Source organism: Ochotona curzoniae, unplaced genomic scaffold, assembly GCF_017591425.1.
Source record: "Ochotona curzoniae isolate NIBS_2020 unplaced genomic scaffold, NIBS_Ocur_1.0 scaffold_4506, whole genome shotgun sequence".
Lineage (NCBI taxonomy): Eukaryota > Metazoa > Chordata > Mammalia > Lagomorpha > Ochotonidae > Ochotona > Ochotona curzoniae.
Window position 1 is genome coordinate 10,523,778 of NW_024467119.1, and position 13,380 is coordinate 10,537,157.

The 13,380-nt window shown below is 38.4% G+C and overlaps 1 protein-coding gene across 1 annotated transcript in view; it reads left to right on the top strand.

Moving 5' to 3' along the window:
• Positions 1–2,899: 2,899 nt before the first annotated feature.
• ADGRL3 (adhesion G protein-coupled receptor L3) overlaps positions 2,900–13,380 on the top strand; it is a 472,380-nt gene continuing 461,899 nt past the window's right edge. Inside the window, exon 1 of the mRNA XM_040966525.1 lies at positions 2,900–3,088. The gene's annotated coding sequence lies outside the window, so the exon portion shown is untranslated. The remainder of the gene's footprint in view (positions 3,089–13,380) is intronic.

Below are 13,380 nucleotides of genomic sequence, written 5' to 3' on the forward strand. Positions count from 1 at the left end.
GAGCCCTTACAATTTTACATATGTGTGTACATATATGTATGTATGTGTATATACTCACACCAGTACATTTATTTGAAAGAGCACCAGAGGAGGCGAAATGAAGGGGAGAGTGGCAGGGGACTGATGGGGCAGATTCTCCACTCCAGTTCACTTCCCAAATAACCACAACAGCCAGGGGGAACCCAGTACTCCATCCTGGTGTTGCAGGATCCCACATCGCTGTGTCATCCCCCGCATCTTCATTAAAGCATTAGCAAATAACTGGACTGGGAGTGGACCAGCTCCAATTCATACCACCAGACATGGGGACGTAGCCCTCTCACGATGGTAGCTCCAGTGAAATCATTTTATTCCCTGATCCAAACTATACTTTTCTCCAGAGCTCCAATAACTTACTCTCTAATTCTGGTTGGAGCACATGCTTTTTTGTTAATTATACTGAGATCCTTCCATTGAGATGTAGACAGTGTTATGTTTTTCAACAATGCTTCGATGCCATGATACATATGCTTTAGACAATCATCATTCTATGCCTACTAGAAACTGACCTATAGTTTGGAAGAGATCGCTATTCCAAATCCGTTCCCTATTGTGCCTTTTTTTTTTTTGTTACCAGGGATTTCATTAAGTGTGCCAGATTGTCCCCAAATTAAACTCTTCACGTTATCTCATTGTCTGGCTAGTGCTTACCTCTCTGATTTTATTTCAAACCATTCTTCTGTTTTACCAACATTTAAGTTTTCGGTTTATGCAGTCACCTTGCATCCACTGGTTCACTCTGCACACTCCCACTACAGCCCAAAATGGGCCAGGTGAATTCAGGAGCCAGAACTCAATCTAGTTTTTCATATGGGTAACCGGAACCCAAGTACTGAGCCCTTACTACTGATGGACTCTAGAGTCGGGCTTAGGAAGCTGGTGTCTGCCACTGGGGCCAAGCACTTACCCATTGAGGGAGAGCCTATGCCATTGCATTAGTTATGGAAGCAAATGCTGGCTGCTGAAGAGGCCTGTCCAGGAGGTTGCAGTGACCTTCAGTCTTAGTTTTTGTTTGTTGGAAAATTTCAGATTCCACTGAAGCCTGCTTGACTTTTACTATAGAAGAGTTTTTCATATAAAAAAGTCATTGTATCCTTTATAAGTCAATCTATTTTTATTTCCTGAGATTGATTCCTCTTATCTCAATGGATTTTTTATAGCACTTACCAATTTGTATGTTCTCTGTTTTTCTCACAAGAAATGCTTCCTGCAAATGGTTATGTTTTGTTCACCAAACTCTCCAGCACCTGCGAGAGGATCTGGTAAATGATAAAGACTCAATAAATAGGTGTGGAATAAATGAACCAATCAGTACATTCTTCATCTCTCTAAATGTGCCAGTGTATTTAGCTGAGAATAAATGCTGTCGGCTTCATTGTCACTGATGCTTTTAGAATAGCAATTTCTTGATAATGTTTTGCTAATTTCCTTGCATGGTTATAGAGATATTAGGGACAGTACATTTGATAATTTGTCCCAATGTCATTTTCAGCAGCAAGGAGAGGGATATTTTAAAAGTCAGATGACAAGGAAAGACAACACTAGACTGGGACTCGAAGGTGGCAATTATTTAGATTTTGATTCTCACAACATTTTAAGTTGCGAATGTGGTTTGTTCTTCGGCAACTTTTTCACTCATACAGGCTGTCAGAATAGATTTGGCCTGCAGATTTAGGAGTCATGCATTAGAATGAGTTCAGTGTGGTGTTCCAGGGCAATGTTTATCTGGGCTGATGAGTTTTACAGGGTCCTTGATATGGCTCTTTTCTATACTGGCTTTACTATTTCATGTGAATCAAAAGGAAATTTTCCATACTTAATTTGCAGGTGTTTTATATGCCAAGAAATTATAGCACTACTGTATTGCCTTCCACCGTTAGAAAGCCGATCATGAAATTCTCTTGCATTATTGATTTTCCTATTTTCTCTTCTGTTTAATGTTAACCATAGAGCATTACTAATGTGTGATTAATGTTAAAATATCTATGTAAAACAAAATTTTTTTCTGTGTATGGTCTTACCCTTTTTTGTTGGCAGGTCGTTTTCATGAACATTCCTTCATGTGACACAAATTGCTAAAAGTGTAGAGAAATGTATATGTTATGTGTCAGTTCATGAAAAAAAAATACTGTACTTAAATAGCTCTGTTTTTCATGGCATATAATGTGTGACTGCTTTGTGGATTATTTAAAGAATCACGTGTACAATTTTCTTTCTCATTCTTGTCTTGGTCTTCCATATTTATTCATTTATGTAATATGTACCATTTGTCAGTAAAACCACTGTGTATTGTAAATGACAGGAATGTTTGTATCTTCTCTTCACCTGAATGTCCACCACAGATCGTATCATAGCGTCTTTCTGAAAATGTTCAGAGACTGAAACATATGAATAAATACAGTCCACAAAAAGTATAACCCTACACTAAGTACACAAAAAGAGAACAAAAACCTTTCTGAAGCATCCTTTTCCATACACTGTGTCTGCAGGAGACAGTTGAGTCCAATAACTAGTATTTTTATCTACATATAGTTATGCTTTCCCATAAACCATATTTACATACTACAAACCTATGAACATATAAATAACATTTATAGTTTTTCAGTTAGCTTACTCTACTTTAAATAATTATGTCTAATTTTCTGATTATTGCTAATATGAGGATGAGGTTAATTAAGATGGTGTTGAACTGGGACATATCACAGCACGGACCGGCAGCTGCCATCACCTGGCTCGCGGGTAGTGCGAGTTGGGGGTCTGGGTTGGCTGGACTCCTGGCTGTGGCTGGCAGTAGAGAGGGGCCGGCCTGAGTGAGCGGGGGTCTCATGGTGCGCCCTGCGGTCGGTCCCCGCAGGTGGCAAGCACAGTGAGCGACATCCAGCCCTTGCTGCTCCCCTGCGACACGCTGACCGTGGCCAAGGAGGCGCTCTCCCGCCCCGGCATCTCCTCCAGCAGCCTGCAGCCGAGCGTACCACTGCTCATCGCGGACAAGGGCCTCGAGGAACCTCCAGAGGAGTTCGTGCCCAAGGAGTGCAGACTGCAGCCCAAGGTGCGGCCAGCGGTGGGGCACAGGGGCTGGGGGTGGCCGGGCAAGGGCCCCAATGTGTCTGCTTCTGTATGTGATAGTCCTGTGTCCACACCCTGTGGCTGAGGTGTCCCCTTGGTGGAGTCCTCGCCAGCTGCTTTGGTAATGCATGCCTGCCCCAAGTTGATGCCTGATTATTATGGTTGAAATGTCAGATTTACAGTTTTTTGACCAGCTCTTAAAATACTTCTGCATGCACAAGGGAACTTCAAACTACATTTATCAGTCTCCCCTTACTGTGAAACTAAAGAGATTGTTAAAGACTTAAAGATATGGTCTTAACAGTTCGTCAATGGAAACTAATAAGGCTTTGATATTATGATTTAACTATCTTGGATAGTAATTATGTGTAATCATCTAAAGTAAAAAAAAAAATGAATGTAAGACTGGTAGTTTTAGAGGCAATTCTCTTAGTTCATGGCAGCCTTGGGAAGTGTCTCCACAGCTCTTGAACAGTGCATGTGTTGAGTGATATATGGCCCTGGAGGCCCCGGAGTCATCAAATATTTAGACAGCACTCAATGCACATTCTCTCCCAATGCATTCTGTTTTATTTTAAATTCACCTAATATGTAGGCAATGTATTTTTTTCTTTTGAGTCTTAAAATTGCTTCCAGTTTCTCTTACCTCTCTAATTTTCCCCAGGAAATATAATAAAACAATTATAGTTTTTGTTTTTGTTCTATCACAACATGAAGAGCATTTGGCTGAGAACCATAAGTATCCAGTCATGCTGCAAAGTACTGTCCCCATTCCCACCTTAGAACTTTCCGTTCCCTATGAAAGAATGCTCTGGAACACTTCATTTCAGTTCAGGAACTAAATGGAGAATCATAAATCCGTTTGAGACTTAAGAGACCTATGAGAGTTAAATCTGACTGTCCATTTACTGTAGCCACACAGAAGGCTCTCTGAGGGGTAACTTCCTGTGCCAGTTGCTCTATCTCCTTGGTCCCATCAGTAGCTTGGTTATCCCATTCAGAATAGCTTTTCACCCTCAGCCTCAGCTTTGTTTTGTATTACCCACTTAAGCCTGCTAGCAATTTGCTTCAGTAATCACAAAGGTTTCTTCATCATTTTTGTCTTTTACTTACGTTCGAAAATAAGTAACATTTTGCTCCAGTGCATATATATGCACTGGAATTTCCACTATTGTGATGAAGATTTCCATTATTGGTGAATTTTATAAATGTTTAAATCCAGCACCTACACAACCGACACCTGTTGACAGTTCCCTCATGACAAAAATTCATAGTATCAGTTGTCTATGGTGCACAGAGATGGAGACAGGGCCCTGTAAGTGAAGGCTGAGGAATTTACAAGGAGTTTACTGTGTGGTATTCGTCAGTTAGGATGTGATGATGCTGTCTGACCTGCTTTTGTGCCAAGTGGTTGAATTAGTGAGACTGAGATCAACTGAAGCTTATCTTAGAGTGGTCCCCAAAGAAAGAATAAAGAATGATAACTAAATATTGCAGGGCCCTAGTCTTTATTGATAGAGAAGATGGCGCCTACAGCTAGAGTGCCTAGCCACACAATCAAAAGGAATTGGCAATAAGAGAAAGTCACATTATGTTGAAACAAAATGGAGAATTTCAAACAAAGTTGCTAAAATCAAGTTTCTTCCCTTCCTCACTTCACATTTTGTAAATCAAATGCAACTGCTATTCTAGGAACAAAATACTAGGAATATAAAAATCGGAAATATATTGTGAATAAAGGCTGGTTTGACTGTTGTGTTACTCTGAATTGAAAATAGCATTGACATGACTTTTGACATGCTAACCTTTATTCAGTAGATGGCCAATCAGGTTTAGGCTTCTGGAAGTAAGCCATGCCCAAAGCGTAACAATGCCTCTTTGATGGATTTGCAATTAAATGCTGCCATTCCTCTTCTCTAACTTCATCTGACTCTTGATAACTGGCAGAATCTGAGAGGCTAGGGTGTAGAGTCATATGAAAATAAAGTGTCAACAAACTCCAGCAAAGCATCAAGAATTAGACATGAGATGTTTTTCCAAGACTGCTTTTTATTAAGACAGAGGAACTCTGAGGGAAAATCATGCTGTTAATGATTAGATATTAAGGTGTTCCCTAGAAGCTAAAGAAATTTTCATGCAGGTTTTTGTTTGTTTGTTAGAACAGTCCTTTGTTTATTTGTGATTTTCAGGTGGATGCATAAACATGTACAAAAAAAGAAGCTACTTATAACCCTGCCACAAGGCAGCCATACTCTGTGCTAGGTTCACTTATACTTTTCCTGCCTTGGAAAGTAGCTAAAGCATTTCAAGCCTGACGTAAAGTCTTAGGGGTTGTGTGCTCATTTTCAAGCTCAATTTCTGTAAGAAGCAAAATTCTGTATTCTCAGTCCTTTTTGATAAGCACAAGAAACTATATCATAACTTTTTTCCTGTTTTTTTTTTTTTAAATCTTAGGGTATAATATTTACTGATGGCAGTGCTTCCGTGGCAATTACAAAGTGGGAGAAAAGTCGTTTAAGATTTTACTCTTGTGAATGGGAGGCATCTTTTAAACTTATTGTTAATGGATGGAGGTTCCTTCCTTCATTCTTCCACTAATCTGTTTTTAACTAATGGTATAAACTGAATGTGGACAGATATAAGCTGATTGCCATCCTAAGAGCTGAGAAGATAAGGTTAGAGCCCTCCGATTTGATCTCCTGAGGCCATTACCAGACAGCGTGGTAAATGTTAGCTTGAAAATGCCTCCCATCTACACTCAAGTCCAAAGAGGTATTATTTGTGACAATGTGATTAGCTGAAGTATATGTGTGGTTTGAAAAATACCAAGTGTAGGAATAATGTCTTAGTGATAAATAGTTCTTAAGGAAAGATACAGACTCTGGAGGTTCAGATCTGATGGATCAGGAAGTACTGTTGGGGACATTTGTTTTCCTTGGGACGATTTCTTTTTTTCTGTTCATCTCTGTCCTTCCAGTAGCAGCTTCCTTGGCCTCATTTTCATTATAAGTGAATGTCAGCTTTAATCGTTTACCACTTCTGATGACAACCAGTTGGTGACATACCAGTCACCAACTGAAACTTGGCTTTCTTCTAAGTTCGGATGTTCAAGAAACTGAATTTTAATGTTTGGGTGAAATCAGTAACCCTTATCTAATCCCTCATTTCATGGCCCAGTACCCCTCCCTTATCCAGGAATAGCTGTTATTGGAGGGAGCACAAGGTGTGGCAGGAGGTGTGAAGAAGAGGGGAGGGTGTTGGGAGTAGTGGCAAATTTTCCTTGTCTTATTGGTTGAAAGAAAACACCCTTGAAGAGAATGGTATCTCTAAACTGCAACCTAAGCGACAACTTGTGGTTAGCAACATATCTACGTGAGAGTAGACACCAAAATAAGCCAAGGAAACTATAGGATAAAGGCTTAGTTCAGTATGATTGGAGGATGAATGTTCACAAAGTTATTTCTAGACATCTGCCAGGAAATGATCTGGAGAAATGGTCAAGAATCTGAAAGGAAGAGTCTGAGATCGCATTATAGGGAGCTGGGAATTCTTCCAGACAGCAGTGAAGGAAAGGTTAATTTGATCTTGGAGGACTTAAACAAGGAGTGATGCACTTGAGGAAGGAACTGAAGGCATCAGAATGAGGTTGGATTATGTTATATTGGGTCAGGTAAGACGTATAAGAGTTTGTTATCTTGATGGTCCTTACCAAAGAAGTCTTTGACTGTAGCGATGAGCGATGATGAGGCCCAATGGAGAGGAGGATTTGGGATTCAATGCATGAGAGAGAGTGAGATCAAAAAAGGGAAGTCAAGTCTCAGGCTGAGATGAGGAATGGTTGTCTGATTTACTAATATAAGAGAAGATGATGAAGGGTGCTGAAAGAAGATGTTGTTAGCCAAACATTTGTCTCAGATGAAAACACATCTTTTAGCAACAATTAATCACCCATGACATAAATAAGTTATGGAAGATATTCTGAAGCATTCATCATGCAAAAGTGCAGTCAAGAGGTGACTTTATTTTGAGGGAAAAAGTTTTGAAATCTATATATTTCTAAAACATTTTCCATGAAGTTTCTGAAGATCCCTTATAGAAGTACGAAAAAAGAGAGACAATTTAAAATACTACGTATTGAGCATAAATTATTCTCATTAAATAAGAGGAGAAAAAGTATGGCTCATGTTTTAGACATCTCATTTTTGTCCCAAATGTGGTAAAATATCCTGAAACACAGAGTGTCTCTGAGAATTTTCTTTCAGTTCTTTCTGCTTATCAGTAATACCTAGTTGAGCCAAGAATAGATCTGAATTTTAAGCTCTGGTGTCTTGCCAAGTCCTGATATTTGGCGCTCATTCTGTGTTTAGTACAGTATTTCATACCAAATTTTGGAAAGAAACAGGGGACCGTTGTGTTCATATTTGTGCTTATTAATGATGCCATACAATACACACAACAATGAGACAGTGACCAAAATGGACTCTATATCTTTTGACAGTGCCTGAAAAAAAAATGACCCTTGTTTTATCTTGTGCTGAAGTGAAGTGGTTATTAAAATAGTAGACTCGCTGATGACAGGCTAAAGTGGCACTTTCTCTTGTGAAGGTGGTTAATGTTGTTATCGGAGAGATCCAAGAAGGTAGAAAGGTGATTTTAGAGTCATAGCTTCAAGGCCATGATGGCAAACCTCCTTCAGCTTACATATGATGGTTTTGCTTGTCACACCATGATTTGAGAATGGAACTACTTCTTTTGCATACTGTGAAATCACTAATTTGATATTAAGACATGGACGCATGGACACACACAGAATTAAATATAGGATGCTTGAAAATCTTTGGCATCCAGAGAACCTCTGTCAGGTAGGTAAGGTTGTTAGGTAGCACATTTGTTCTTCATTCAGTCCGTATCCACACACTTGTCTTGACCTTCAGCCCCATGGAAGTCCATGAGTTCTTAGGGAGCTCGTGACACCTGTGGCAAACGTTACCTTGGCTGATTAGCGTGTCTTAGACTACCTCTCTTTTCTTCAGCTAAAAATGTTGATTAAGAATTGAATTAGTTTTCAGCCACTTTCACAAATCTTTGGATAATTTGACAGAATAGTATCCACCCTCCTTTGAGTCTGAATTTTAGGGATATAGGACTGGTGTGTGTGTGTGTGTGTGTGTGTGTGTGTGTGTTTGTGTGTGTGTGCAGACACAGCAGTAAACAGTTTACCTTTATTTCCTTTTGAGTTTTTCATTGGCTAGAACTGATGACCCTTGGTAAACATGAGACTGTTCTGTGTATGACTTGATTTGTTTTATTTAGAAGGACAGTGCTGAGTTAGCCTCTGGCATGATCTCATGTTCGCATTCCTTTATTCCAAACATACTGGGAAAGCTGCTTCTAATTTTGTTATTGCATTGCACTCTAAAGTATGGAGGTGAAGTCCAGGAATTCATGGGGTAGCCTGAAAATGAAGGAAATTGTAACAGAAGAACAAAGATTAATGTTCCTGCAGCAACAGAAAACCCCATTTTTACAAGCTCAGCCTTTTGGATAGAAGTCTTACTGTGGGAACATAATATAATGTGGCCTTCATAGTGCTGTGTTAGCGTTCTTGTTTTAGATGACAGTACGATATAATTTCAGATAAAATATCCTGTCCACATTTATTTGTGTCTTTCAGTGAGTTACCAGTTAGACAAGTCTACAGGTCTTTCTGATGTTTAAATGCATTGTTTGCTTATCATTTTTGAGAATTCTTACCTGCAGGCAGGGAAGTGTTCTATTAGTTGGGAAGACAGATCATCAAATTCCAAGCAAATAAGTCACTTACTGAGGTTAAAAAATATTTTGTAGCCCTAATCATGTTTTAAAGAACGTTTTCTAGGACTTTGCTTCTTTTCTACTTACAATATTTCTCTATATGTCCAATAAAAAATAAAGCGTTAACGTATTTGGTCTTAATTCCAGTCCAGAAATATGTGATAAACCCTGTCTTGTTTTATAAATCACAGTTTCACTCTCCATCTGGGAACACTGTAAATAGATTTTCTACACTTCAAGACATTGTATTCGGGAGTCTTAGATAGTTTTATTATAAAGAAAATGAATAATGGAAAATAATACTACCTTTGGCTTTCATGCCCCCAAATACTTTGTTCCTGGAATTTAATGTCAACTGCATTTTAAATTGTTTCATTAATTGGTTGAATATCTGCCATGCTCTGAACATTGCATATATGGTTCTAAGGGGCCAATTTCATGCTGTCACTGACATTTTTTTTTAGGTTAAATGTAAATTGGTAGAAAATATCATTATTTCTTTTGTTTCACTTTAAGTCAATGTGTAGAGTTGTCTGAAGTGTATTCCAGATACAGAGAGGAAACACCCATCGTATAATTAGAAAACTAAAATTAGGATTAAAAGGAAGAGCAGGCAAAATGATATGTTTAGAATCTAATACTGTCCTAGGTTATTCTTTTATTTTTTTAATGATTACATTTTATACTTGTATACTTCCTCTGCTTAGAAATGCAACAATTTGTCCAAGAATTTTTCTCTTTTGTAAATACAACTGATTAAATTAATGATTCTTTTCTCTGTTGTTCTCCAATGGCTAATCCTTTTTCTCAGTTATTTAATTCAGTTTTAATTCCTCTTCACCATTTTGCCTCTACTGCTAAAGAAGGGCTGGTGTAAAAGTCTACTGAGGACCTGGACTTTTTCGTCATAGATTTGTGTTCCATTTCTGCCACAGAATGTAGGAGGAATTAAGACAGAAACTCACATTTTAAGACATCTTTCTTATCCCATTTACAGGATGTAACAATAAAAATAAATGCATTGCTATGATGATTAAAGTAATGTTTTGATATTAACTAAGATAAAGTGTATTGTTCTTAAAACTTGCTACGTTTCTGGCTATTATTTACTCACTTTTCTGACATCTCATTTTTGCAGTAATCTTAGCAGAGATAAATAATGTAAGGTTTATGAATAATTTCCAATGCATTTTTAATTATTCATGTTTCTGTTGAGATTGGCAAACATACAAAATTATATTCTAAATGCATCTTCTAATTTTGACACACCCATTGGTTTGCAGCTTGAGTAACTCAAACTTGCGTATGAATGTTTGGAAGAAAAAATATAATTAATGCATGTATTTGTTGTGCCTGTAAAGTGTATAGCACCCTCTACCCAACTTGTCCTTTCTTCAAGGACCTCACAGGTCTGTTGCTGATGAAACTTAGAGTAAATACTCCGTAGTAAATAGTGCTCCATGCTTTAGAGTCATGTGGTATTGTTGAAATGCTGTAATATTTTTTAAATAAAGAACGTGGCAGTCTCAATATGGGTTGAGTAGAGAGGAGACAAGAGGATGGATGAAGCTTTATTTCTTAGGTGAGGTAGTATTTTAACTAAGTTGAAACATCTGAAGATAATTTGAAAGCATAGAAGGGAGGTAGTGGAGGAGGATGTTCCAGAGAACAAAATTATGTGAACCAAGTTACAGTTTCATGAAAGAGTGAAATACTCTAGTTTTAGCAATAGCAAGGACTAGAGAAAAGAAATGGGGTGACAGTAAATGGAGAAGGTAGCTAGTAGCCATCTTGTAGGGGGTCTTAAAAGTCAGGGAGAGACTTTGTACATAATTTTGTCTGTAATGGAGGAAATTTGGGGAGCTTCTATTTAGAATTGAAGTTTAGATCCTGCCAGGATTATGTTGGGGAAAATTATGATAGAGGGGGAGTTGAAAGTAGGAGATAGATCAGTTGATTTGTTGCCGTAGGGCAGAAGGTAATGAGTATCTACTGGGGCGATAGCAATGTGTTCAGAGAGAAGAGGAGCCATTTAAGAGGTACACAGGGCTGGAATCTGCAGCACTGGGCTACTAATTGGATGTTGGAGGTGAAGCATAGAGAAGAATCAAAGGCACCTATTGGACTGGGTGGTGCCATTCACAGAATCAGAACATGAATAGGAAGCTTTGGCTTTTCAGAACAAAAATGGCGAGTTTGGTCTTAGAAATACTGAGCTACAGGTGCACATGAGAAGCAGGCCCCGAAACTGCGAGAAGAGAAAAGTGGATGCTAGTGATATAAGCTGGGCGTTTGCCACGTCGCGCTGATAAAGCAGCTGGAATGATGAGATTGCTAATGCAGAGACTGGGCCAGACATGATCCTGGGGATGCAGTTCCATTTAAAGAAGATGGCAGTAAAAAGACACTGAAGGCAATCCAAGCAGGGGTGATGCACTTGGTAAATGGAAGGGAAATTTTCAACTTGTCTTAAGCTTTTCCCCTCTGGCAGACGTTGCTAATGCCGAGCCCTAGACCGTTTATACATATGTAGGAGGATGATGACAGGGCATGAGCTAAATGGGTGAGAGAATGAGAGCGGTTTTGATTCTCGTGGATAAATTACTGACTCCGTGACCTTTCTCAAATGGCATATGTGTAAGTAGAGCAAATAATAGCGGCCTAGGTTTGTCAGTGCTATAAATGGAATAGAATTGAGGAAATATGACAGAGTTTAGTGATTTTTCTCGATTTTGGATTTTTAACACTCTGTGCCTACTTGGTCTAGGCCGACTTAATTGAAATCATCAAGCTAAATGAGCTTTACAGAGAACTTACATTAAAGAGAAAATAAGGTTTTAATTTCCATTCTGAGAATAGTATAATGCTGTGGAAGTAGAGGAGGATTATAGTATTTTTTGGTACAGATTTGGGAATCAACTAGTCAATTAATCTATTTATAAGATAATAAGTTACAAATATATGAATACAAATATATTTTATATAACCTATAACAAGAAAGAGCTCAAAAATATTAGCCTAAATTTTAAGAATTATATAATGGCCAAAATATTTGTCAAATATAATTCACTTATAAAAACCAAATCTGAAATATGAAAAAATTGGTATCATTGGCTGTGCATATTTTTAGGCACAGCATATTTATACCCACTTTTATTTCTATGTTAAGACCAAACACATTAATTCTTTCATTCTTTAGACTCAATAGGAATGTGCAAGCAACACTTTTTCATTCTATTTAAAGTTATTCATCTTACAGTTATTCAGTTTCATTTGTGAAAGAAAAATGTACTTTTTATCATCTAATACTTATAAACAAATTTTTTCATTTTTATTCAATACAGTAAAGCCAGGTATAATGTGAAGATATCCTGGCAGGATCATTTAAAGAGTTTATGAAGATATGCATTGTATGTTTTTTAATTCCCTACGTTATATAAAATTATCAGTCATTTTCAAAGAAACATCTGTGGCCACATAGATGACTAAATAGCTACTTGTGGCTAACTTATGCTCGCATTTCTCCCATCTTTATCTGACAGATACTTAGCGAGGAAATGTAGAAAAAAGGCTTCCCAAAGTTCATTGCAAACATGTGGGCTTGTTCTTGTGTATGTGTGTGCTTGTAAATGTTTTGAAGTCCTCTTGTAAGTACACATGCACAAGTTTCCCTACAGTCATTACATATATGACATGTAGATGACGTAGAAATGCTTAGGTAACAACTTTGCTTTAAGGTAAACACAGGGAAAGTCCTTTGGTGGATAGACTTAAGCTGACGTGGCACACCTACAGCTCATACTGGAGTGCATAGTTCCAGTCCCGGCTCTGGTGCTTCTATTCCAGTTTCCTGCTGATTTTCAGATGATGACTGCGATTGATGTGGGGGATTTGGACCTGGTTCTGTGTCGCTGGCTTTAAGTTGACTCGGGCCTGACTGTTGAGGACATGTGGGAAGCGATCCAGCAGATGGTCCTGTCTGTCCCTGTTTAAATCTGTGTTATATTTCCGAGAGTTCTCAATGTGTACTTTTCATGAGATGTTCATGCGATTTAAATGGATGCTATTGTCAAATTGATGGAACAGGCCTAGGTTCAAGTCCTGGCTTCTGTATTTCTGATCCAACCCTCTGAAGATGCCATGGGTAAAATGGTAGGGGATCACTCACCAGCTTGAGTCCCTGTACCCGTGTAGGAGACCAAGAGAAGACGCCTGGCACCTGGCCTCAGCCTGGCCATCTAGGAGTGAGCCACTGAGTTTTTTCTCACTGTGTCTCCTCCAAATTTCTCTATAACTCTACCTTTCAAATAATCTTTTTGAAATCTAAAATAACCTAGTTTATTGACTCAACTATGGGAAACTAGGGAAAACGTTTGGGTAGAGTTACCTAATTTTGATACACATGAGGGAGTGGAAAGAACCATATTTTAACCCTGTGTTGTGCAGTTCGCAGTGTTCTGA